Here is a 10,037-nt window from a genome sequence, read left to right as displayed (position 1 = left end):
ATCGTTAAGTCACTAGGGAAATGCAAATCAAAACATAAAGATACCACTCCCTGGCATGGCTATAATCAAAACGACAAACAGTAAGTGTCGACAAGGGTGTGCAGAAATGAGTTCTTCATACATTGCTGGTGGGAATTTAATAGCACACAGGCACTTGAGTGAACAGCTTCAAAATGTTTAATCCATTATGACTCAGCAACTGCACCTCTAAGTACATACCCAAGGGAACTGGCTTCCTCCTTCCTGGAGGCAGCCTGAGTCCCCTTCTCAACCCTTCCTCATTACCCACAGCTTCTCTGCTCTTTACAGCAACGATCACTCTGAGCTTCTCAAAGGTATCCATGTGTTTGTTCTTCTCATGAACAAGACGTAACAGGACAATAAATCCCACCAACAATATGCTACAATTTACCCCAAAGAGATTTGCTCTGTCACTAACACTCTAATACTTGTTTTACTATCCTGTTGTCTAAATACTTTTTCTGTATTTGCAGCTAAGTATGCTAAAGTCTCTTCTGATGCCTGAACTGTGTGTGATTAAGAGGAACAAGTCAAGGAACAGAGCATGAGCAGAGAAGACGGCTGAGACAAGACGGTATCACATAGACGTGTGTTCTGAGGGCTCCAGCATGATGACAGGGACCATTCTATTAAAAAAAAAAAAAGTAAGTATTCAACTAGGTAAGTAAACAATTTTACCTAAACATGGAAAATGGACTGTTAATAACTTCAGAGATTGTCTTCATTAAATAGTGTGTGATCCCCTTTGAGAATCGTAAAGTCAAAATCTGTTACTTTCCATGTCTACTATGCAGACCTTTGAAACTGATAAAACTCATTAGAAAAAATGAAAATGGTCAAAAAAAGCTAAATTAAATAATTAAAGCACAACCCTATAATTTTGGGACTGGAAGAACATGTGTTCAGGCTTCTCAGGTGGCTCAGTGATAAAAGAATCCGCCTGCCAAGCCAGGAGTTGCAGGAGACCCTGGTTTGATCCCTGGTTCGGGAAGATCCCCTGGCAGGAGGGCCTGGCAACCCACTCCAGTATTCTTGTCTGGGAAATCCCATGGACAGAGGAGCCTGGTGGGCTACAGTCTACGGGGTCACAAAGAGTCAGATAAGACAATTAAACAAAAACAAGAAAATAAAACACCACAGTGGCAATTAGTTACTCACACATTTGCTTTGTGTTGCTGGCTGGGCTATTCTGTTTACCTCACAGCTGTCTGCATCACCCTGCTGCTGTTGCTTCTGCTAAGTCACTTCAATCTATCTGACTCTGTGCGACCCCACAGACAGCAGCCCACCAGGCTCTGAGGTCCCTGAGATTCTCCAGGCAAGAACACTGGAGTGGGTTGCCATTTCCTTCTCCAATGCATGAAAGTGAAAAGTGAAAGTGAAGTTGCTCAGTTGTGTCCAACTCTTCGCCACCCCACGAACTGCAGCCTACCAGGCTCCTCTGTCCATGGGATTTTCCAGACAAGAGTACTCTGCATCACATATAGGACCTAAAATGCACATTCCTGTCTCACTCCAGATTAACTTGTTAGTATCTTGGGGCAGATCAGCTATGTACCTTCCACAGCACATTACCAGATTATATACTTAACTGAATCTGCAGACCTGAATGGTGGGGATGTCTACAGAGCAACGGATGCGGCTTCCAGGAGGGCTGTTACTCTAACTTCTTGTTTTTTAAGACTCACTGTCTCTATGATGGTCCATTTTGTCCACGAAGTTGTCTTAATGATAAATGAAAGAGAGCAACCCAATCTCACCGTAGTAACTGTTTAATTACACTTTTAAATTCGCAGTCAGTATGGAAATATATATGTCTAAACAGATGCTGCCAATAAAGTATGATTTTTTTAAATTTCCTTTTATACATACCTACCTGTGCTTCTATCAAAAAAGAAAGGAGGAAAAGGTAACTCATTCATAGTTTGACCTGGTTCTGCTCCTAGGGAAGGCATAAAATCAAACACAACATGCAAAAAGTTGTCAGCCAAGTAAGAGTGGGAAAGCCATCTACATGAGATATATACCCTAAAAATTACATTAAAAACTTTTTATACAAAGTGCTTTCAATTGAGAACTTACCTAGATAATACTACACAAAAAAATTTAAAAGGTCCCTTCAAGCTTTAAGGATTAAAGTTGGTTTATGAAATCTTACCCCAGAGTAGTCAATTACTTGAAAAGATTATTTTACTAGGTTATAAGGAATTCTAAATAAACTATTTGAAACAACCAAAACAATATGGAGTAGACTTAAAAATTCTTCTTAGGACTCCCCTGGTGGTCCAGTGGCTAAGACTCCATGCTCCCAATGCAGCGGTCCTGGGTTCAATCCCTGGTCAGGGCACTAGATCCCACACTCTGCAACTAAGAGACCAGGCACAGCCGAATAAATAAATAAATATTTTTAAAAATAAGAATTATTCTCTTATTCTGCATGTGGTTGTAATGGTTGTTCTGTAAAATTCTGGTAAACGTGAGTGCGAAGGGGAACACATCCTTAGAGTTACAGCCTTCTGTCCCCCAGTGTAACTTCTTGCTTTTATCATGAGTTGCTTCTTTCCCAAGAGAAGAGTATCTCTTAAAACAGTCACACACTTTTTCACCAGAGGGAGAAGAAAATGGGAAGTGCAAGCTTTGTTAACTGACATCTTTCTGGACATGACCAGGAAGTGCTGAGGCCAAGCCGACACCCTGCGCAGGACAAAGGCAGCACCATCAGCCTAACACGGAGGGGCAAACACCCAGAATGACGTTCAGTTTCACAGCTGAAAGGTTAATGGTCCTGCGTTCAGCCTCTTGAGGATGAACTCTGACCACCATTTGTCTGCTGCTCAACTTGTTTTCACCAAGAACTACCTTCCAGGTTGAAAGTGAAGCCCCCCCCCAGCACCAGGGGCCAGATGTGTAGGGTCTGGCCAGTAGTCTGCCAGGTGGAGAGATCTCCTAATCCTTTCCTGCCTCAGGGCCCTCACTTCCACCCCAAGTCCTTCTCACATCAGTCTGCTCAGCTGCTGCAAAGCCCCTTGCAGGTGAGCATCCACACCTCTATCTCAAGCCACACACTCACTGTGCTGATGGAAAGCTCAATGTGTCTACACAGAGCAGGAAAAAACCACTACTGCTGACCTTCCATGTGTAGAACCACCTTCTATAAGTTATGTTTACCTTAGGGGACTGTGTATATGTAGTTTTGGTTTTTTAACTACAAAGCTTTAAGTACTTTCAATCTGAATATGTGATCATTGAACATGAGATTATTGAAACTCTCCACAAAAATCTTCACTTTCTCTCATTTACATTGGAAAACAAAAAAATGCTGATGGCCAAATACAGCATTTGGTACTAGTATACACTTGTACCAAAAGTCAGAATTAATACCACAAATCTTTCAAGAGACCCAGAAGTCCTCTTTAAAAATAAACTCCAGATTGTGCATTTCTTAACTCTTTTTCTAAGGGAAAAAGCCTTGATTCATCTCATCCTTCTAATGAATCTTGCTTTTCTCCAAGGACTGTCTATCACATTCTATTGTGCTTTCTAATTTATAATCGCATAACTGCAGTTTTTCAGTTGAAAAAACATAATACTCTTTCAATACAAGAGGAAGATTGAGGTAGGGTAAGCAGCTCAGAACTCAGCACTCTGAAGAGCTGCATGTACTTCGGAGCTCCTCCAACCCTGTGCTGCTCAAACTGGGACGCGCTGACAATCCCGGAGGGCACCAAAGAACCAGAACTAGAGGCGGCATGACTATTCCAAGTTCTGGAATCATACATAAATTTAGTAAAAAAAAAAAAAAAAAAAGACTGTACACTTCAGTGAAAGGGAAATATTCCACAACAACTATAATCTTACACAACTAACTCTCTCTCAAAAACTAGATCTCGAAAGTCAAGGCAAAGAACCCAAAAACATACAACCTGCATCTAAGTCAACTTTAAGAGACTTAATAAAAATGAGTTTTTCTCTGCAGTTTCTACAGTTAAATGATACACTTGCACTAATGAGCACAAGTGCTTTGCACAAACTATGGGACAAACTGAATTGGCTTCTGTAAGCAACAACCCAGCCCGGAGGAGGACGAGGACAGAACTAAGGTAGGGAGCAGCGCACCAGCCCCACACTCTGCTACCCACAGGCAGCTGCTTTCACAGGAGAGCGTCACCTGGAGCCTTCACCTCGTTAGGCATTCTGCCCTCAGCTTCTCCACATTCCAGTTACCACCACACGTTAAATTTCAGTGCATCTAAGCAAATATCTGGGGAACATTTTTTGACTTACGGATTCCTCATTTTTTAAATCAACTGTTTAAAAAATCAATCCTCATATAAAACAAATAAAAACTGACACTCCCCCAGTCTCAAGGAAATAACACTACCTCATCTACCCCACTGCTCTAACCAGAAACCTGCAAGTAAATTTTTAATCTTTCTCTCATATAAGCTTATCCTTCCTCACCTCCACTGTCACTAAACTGTTCCAATAACTATCATCTCTGAATGTAACCACAACTCTAATCTCCTAGGTTTCCCCCAATCCCACCAATCCTTGTGCAGAATGATGCTCCCGAAGGAGTTGATCTCTCACCCTCATCGTGCACCTGCCACGCCATGCACTGTGATACCTGGAACCAACCAGGTAGGCCAGCTGGACTGTTACCCCCATCCTCTGCACAAAGCCTGAGTTGCAAACCCTCTACAACACAGAAAGGCAGCCGCCTCTCCATTACAGGAGGGCGGGCAAGTGTCTCCCTTCTTGACTCCTGCTCTCCTGATACAATACCCAGCAGAGTAGAATCCAGGAAAATATGCTTAATCATTTTCATTTTCACCCACTAAACATGTGGGAGGAAACTCCTTGTAGTTAAAACATAAAGTGCAAAAACTAAGATGATTCCAAGTGAAAGCTTCTGTTGCTGCATATTCCAGATGATGTGTTAATGTGGGAAAACACAACCTTCTTAGACAATGGTAAAACTATTGTGAGTTCACTTTAATTTTCAAATACTCTCTAGGCTTTGTGAATGGGTGTGTGTGTTGTTGTTCAGTCACTAAGTCGTGTCTAACTCCCTGCAACCCCATGGACTGCAGCAGGCCAGGCTTCCCTGTCCTTCACCATCTCCCACAGTTTGCTCAGATTCATGTCCACTGAGTCAGTGATGCCATCCAATCATGTCATTCTCTGTCACCGCCTTCTCCTCCTGCCCTCAATCTTTCCAAGCTTCAGGGTCTTTTCCAATGAGTCAGCTCTCTGCATCAGGTGGCCAAAGTACTGGAGCTTCAGCTTCAGTCCTTCCAGTGAATATTCAGGACTGATTTCCTTTAAGACTGACTGGTTTCCTCTCCTTGCAGTCCAAGGGACTTTCAAGAGCATTCTCCAGCACCATAATTCAAAAGCACTCACCCTTCTTTATGGTCCAACTCTCACATCCATACAAGACTACTAGAAAAAGGCTTTGACTATACAGACCTTTGTGGGCAAAAGTGATGTCTTTGCTTTTTAATTTCCTGTCTAGGTTTTCATAGTTTTTCTTCCAAGAAGCAAGTGTCTTTTAATTTTATGGCCGCAGTCACTGTGGTGATTCTGGAGCCCAAGAAAAGAAAATCTGTCACTGCTTCCACTCTTTCCCCATTTTTTTGCTGTGATGAAGTGATGAGAATGGATGCCATCACCTTCAGTTCAGTTCAGTTGCTCAGTTAAGTCCAACTCTTTGTGAGCCCATGAACCACAGCACACCAGGCCTCCCTGTCCATCACCAACTCCCAGAGTTTATTCAAACTCATGTCCATTGAGTCGGTGATCCCATCCAACCATCTCATCCTCTGTCGTCCCCTTTTCCTCCTGCCCTCAATCTTTCCCAGCATCAGGGTCTTTTCCAGTGAGTCAGTTCTCTGCATCAGGTGACCAAAGTATTAGAGCTTCAGCATCAGTCCTTCCAATGAATATTCAGGACTGATTTCCTTTAAGATGGACTGGTTGAATCTCCTTGCAGTCCAAGGGACTCTCAAGAGTCTTCTCCAACAACACAGTTCAAAAGCATCAATTATTCAGCACTCAGCTTTCTTTATAGTCCAACTCTCACATCCATACATGACTACTGGGAAAACCATAGCTTTGACTAGATGGACCTTTGTTGGCAAAATAATGTCTCTGCTTTTTAATATGCTGTCTAGGTTGGTCATAACTTTCCTTCCAAGGAGTAAGTGTCTTTTAATTTCATGGCTGGAGTCACCATCAGCAGTGATTTTGGAGCCCAAAAAAATAAAGTCATCACCCTAGTTTTTTTATGTTGAATTTTAAGCCAGCTTTTTTACTACTCTCATCTTCATCAAGAGGCTCTTTAGTTCCTCTGCACTTTCTGCCATTAGAGTGGTATAATCTACCTTGTGACCATCCAGCCTGGCATTTCACATGATGTTCTCTGCATTTAAGTTAAATGAACAGGGTGACAATATTCAGCCTTGTCATACTCCTTTCCAAATTTTGAACTAGTCCATTGTTCCATGTCCAGTTTTACTTGTTGCTTCTTGACCCACATATAGGCTTCTCAGGAGACAGGTAAGGTGGTCTGGTATTCCCATCTTTTTAAGAATTTTCCACAGTTTGTTGTGATCTACACAGTCAAAGGCCTTACTATAGTCAATGAAGCAAAAGGAGATTTTTTTTCTGGAATTCCCTTGCTTTATCTATGATCCAACAGATGTAGGCAACTTGATCTCTGGTTCCTCTGCCTTTTCTAAACCCGTTTGTACATCTGGAAGTTCTCTAAAGCCTAGCTTGAAGGATTTTGAGCATAACCGTACTAGCATGTGAAACGACTACAACTGTATGGTAGTCTGAATATTCTTTGGCGTTGTCCTCCTTTGGGACTGGAATGAAAACTGACCTTTTCTAGTCCTGTGGCCATGGCTGAGTTTCCCCAATTTGCTGACATACTGAGTGCAACACTTTAACAGCATTATCTTTTAGAATTTTAAATAGCTCAGCTGGAATTCCATCACCTCCACTAGCTTTGTTCATAGTAATACTTAAGGCCCACTTGACTTCACGCTCTAGGATGTCTGGTTCTAGGTGAGTGACCACACCAGTGTGGTTTATCCAGGTCATTGACACCTTTGTTTGTATAGTTTTTCCCTGTATTCTTGCCACCTCTTCTTAACCTCCTCTCCTTCTCTTAGGTCCTTACAGTTTCTGTCGTTTATTGTGCCCATCCTTGCATGAAATTGGTATCTCCAATTTTCTTGAACAAATTTCTTGTCTTTCTCATTCTGTTGTTACATTTCTGTGTGTATATTTGTGTGTTTGTGTATGCATACATGTAAGTATGCACTTGGGGTCTGAACATAGGAAGAGTTAAATGCAAAATGATAGTGACAGTAAAAAAGTCCATTTAATTCTCAAAATAACAACTCACAGAAGAAGTTCCTAGGTGGTAAACACACAAGATCTACTATTAGTATTAAAAGTAGAAGTAAAAGATCCTTTTGAAAATACGCTGAAAGTCATGAGTCCTTGCACTGGAAGAAGTGGATGGAGACCGGAAACATTAACCACCAACCCAGGAGCCTGCGGATTCTCTGCATGCAAGTCCACCTGCGCCGCCCAGCAGGGCATGGGAGGATGGAGCAGTGGGGACTCCGCTCCACAGGGCTGATTTTACCTCCCGAGCGTCTTTAGGGCACATCAGCACAGGGCACGTGCTCAAACAAGTGGCAGTGAGTCAGGCACTGGCCCCAGGGAGCTATGAAACACAGAAGTCTCCCACTTTGCCAAAGTTCACTTGTACAAAGGGCCTATATTAGTCCTGTTTTTGCTAATCAAGAGATCTGAAGACAATTTCTGCCTTTGTGAAAATCAAAACCAGCTTTCTGAGTCTGTTTTACAGCAAAGCTATAGAAGCAGCGCTCACCTGAGCAGTGAGCAACCCCTCCAAGCTCCTTCCTCGGGACATGAGACTCAGCATCCGGCCAACAACTGGCTGTGAGCAGTGTCTCCACCTATTCTGTGCTTCTCTGAACAAGATGCATCCTAAGATAATTGCTTCTTTATTTTGGCTTATGGAAGGTTTCACTTCCAGACAGGACAGTGGGAGAACCTGTGCAACACTACTCAGAAAGTAACAGTCACAGAGTCCAAGCACACACTAACCACCAGCCTCAGAGATGAGGTGTTACAACTGAACACACTCTCATGTTAGTCAAAAGGACAACAAATCGGTTAATATTAAAATACGTCAAATACCCCCTAACAGGCAGCTCTCCTTGAAAAAGTGATACCATGTTTGAAAAAAAAAATTTACATTCCACAGCTATAAATTTTAAAAAATATAATACTTTGGATAATCTTTCAATGTGATATTCCAACAGGATCACAAGTCCTAGCCCACTTAGGATAATACTCTAACAGACGACAAAATAAGTAACATCACAATAAAAGTTCCAAGCAACTAGGAGAACCAGAATCAGCTCCAATAATTCTGAATTACTGCTCAGCAAGGTAAATAACCTCTCAGTTTTGTCTTGTGGGCTCCCATGATCTCAACAATCATCACTATAAAACTACCATTAAAACTTTCTAGTTAAAGCCAGCATTTCTGATGTTTAGCTATGCTGTGTTTACAGCTCTCAAATCTACCAGGTTACTAGACCTAAGACACCTTTATGCAAGACACCCATGCTTTGAGCACTATTTACAGTGGATTTGGAAGGAGAAGTCAGGCAAACCCCATTTTCTGCTCTTCTCCCATTGTGTGGTATAAGGCACCTGTCTCCAGGCCTCAGTTTCCCAAGCGGCAAGGCAGGTGCTCCAAAGAACAAATGGGGGGAAGAGCCAGGGCTCTGGGTCCAAGTCACAGCCTGGTCCTCTGTGGAAGAGGGCCCAGCTGGCTGTACTCAGGCCTCCAGTCCAGAACACTGCAGGCTGCAAAGGCACATATTTTAGCAAAGATGGCTGCGGAGGAGCCAGACTGAAGGCCTGAGTAGTGCTCAGAGCTCAGGGCAGATCCCTGTTTGCACAGAAACAGACAGGCGGTGGGTGTAAACAGATGGACACCGGTTCCAAAGCCTGAAGGCCAAGGCCTGCACCAGGCATGGATGTTAAGGTCTGAACGCTTCAGGAAGGAGACCACAGAATTTAAATGAATTTCACTTAGGCTAGTTCTCAAAGATGAGTCTGAATATACAATACAAACTAGAAGACTTGTTAGCGCATTGCTAACAGGAAGGATTTTAAATGGATTAAAGCTAATAGGTTAAACTATCTAAAATGACAAAGAAAACCCTTTATTTTCCTGGAATATATACATTAATTCAATGTTTTAAAAAGCACAGTTCAATGGCTGCTTTACAAATATGCTTTAAAAACAAAACAATAAAATATTGACTGGGGCTTCCTTGGTGGTCCAGTGCTAAGACTATGCGCTCCCAATGCAGAGAGTCCAGGTTCAATCCCTGGTCAGGGAACTAGATCCCACAACTAACAGCTCACATGCTACAACTGAAAGATCCCACGTGCCACAATTAACACTTGGCACAGCCAAACAAATGCATTTTATTTTTAATGTTAACTAAAAATTCTATAGGGTACGTAAAATTAACACTTTTACCAATTCAATTTTTCTTTTAAAATTCCTCTGTTCGAGTATAAACTGAAAAGTATCCCACTGAGTTCTATACTAGTGCCAAGGAGAACATAGCTTAGAGAGACCAGAGTCACAGCCCTCACTCTGCCACTAGCCAATCATCTGTACTTCCAATTAATTTTACTTCTGTGGGCTTCTGTCTCTGAATCTTTAGAGCTCTAACATCCTAAGAAAATAACCACAATACTACACTTTTTTTCTTTTGGAAGTTGTTTTCAGAAGCTATTATCAAATCTCAGTTAATAAAATAATGTAGACCGAAACGCACAATCTCAGAAAATGACTTACTTCAAAGTGTTATTTCATCCACACCAAACATTACATGAATAGTTAAAAAGGATTAAAGCTCCCCCTCGGTCTTGTAATTACAGGC

This window comes from Capricornis sumatraensis, chromosome 15 (assembly GCF_032405125.1).
Source record: "Capricornis sumatraensis isolate serow.1 chromosome 15, serow.2, whole genome shotgun sequence".
NCBI classification, from domain to species: Eukaryota; Metazoa; Chordata; class Mammalia; order Artiodactyla; family Bovidae; genus Capricornis; species Capricornis sumatraensis.
This window is presented reverse-complemented; position numbering follows the sequence as displayed.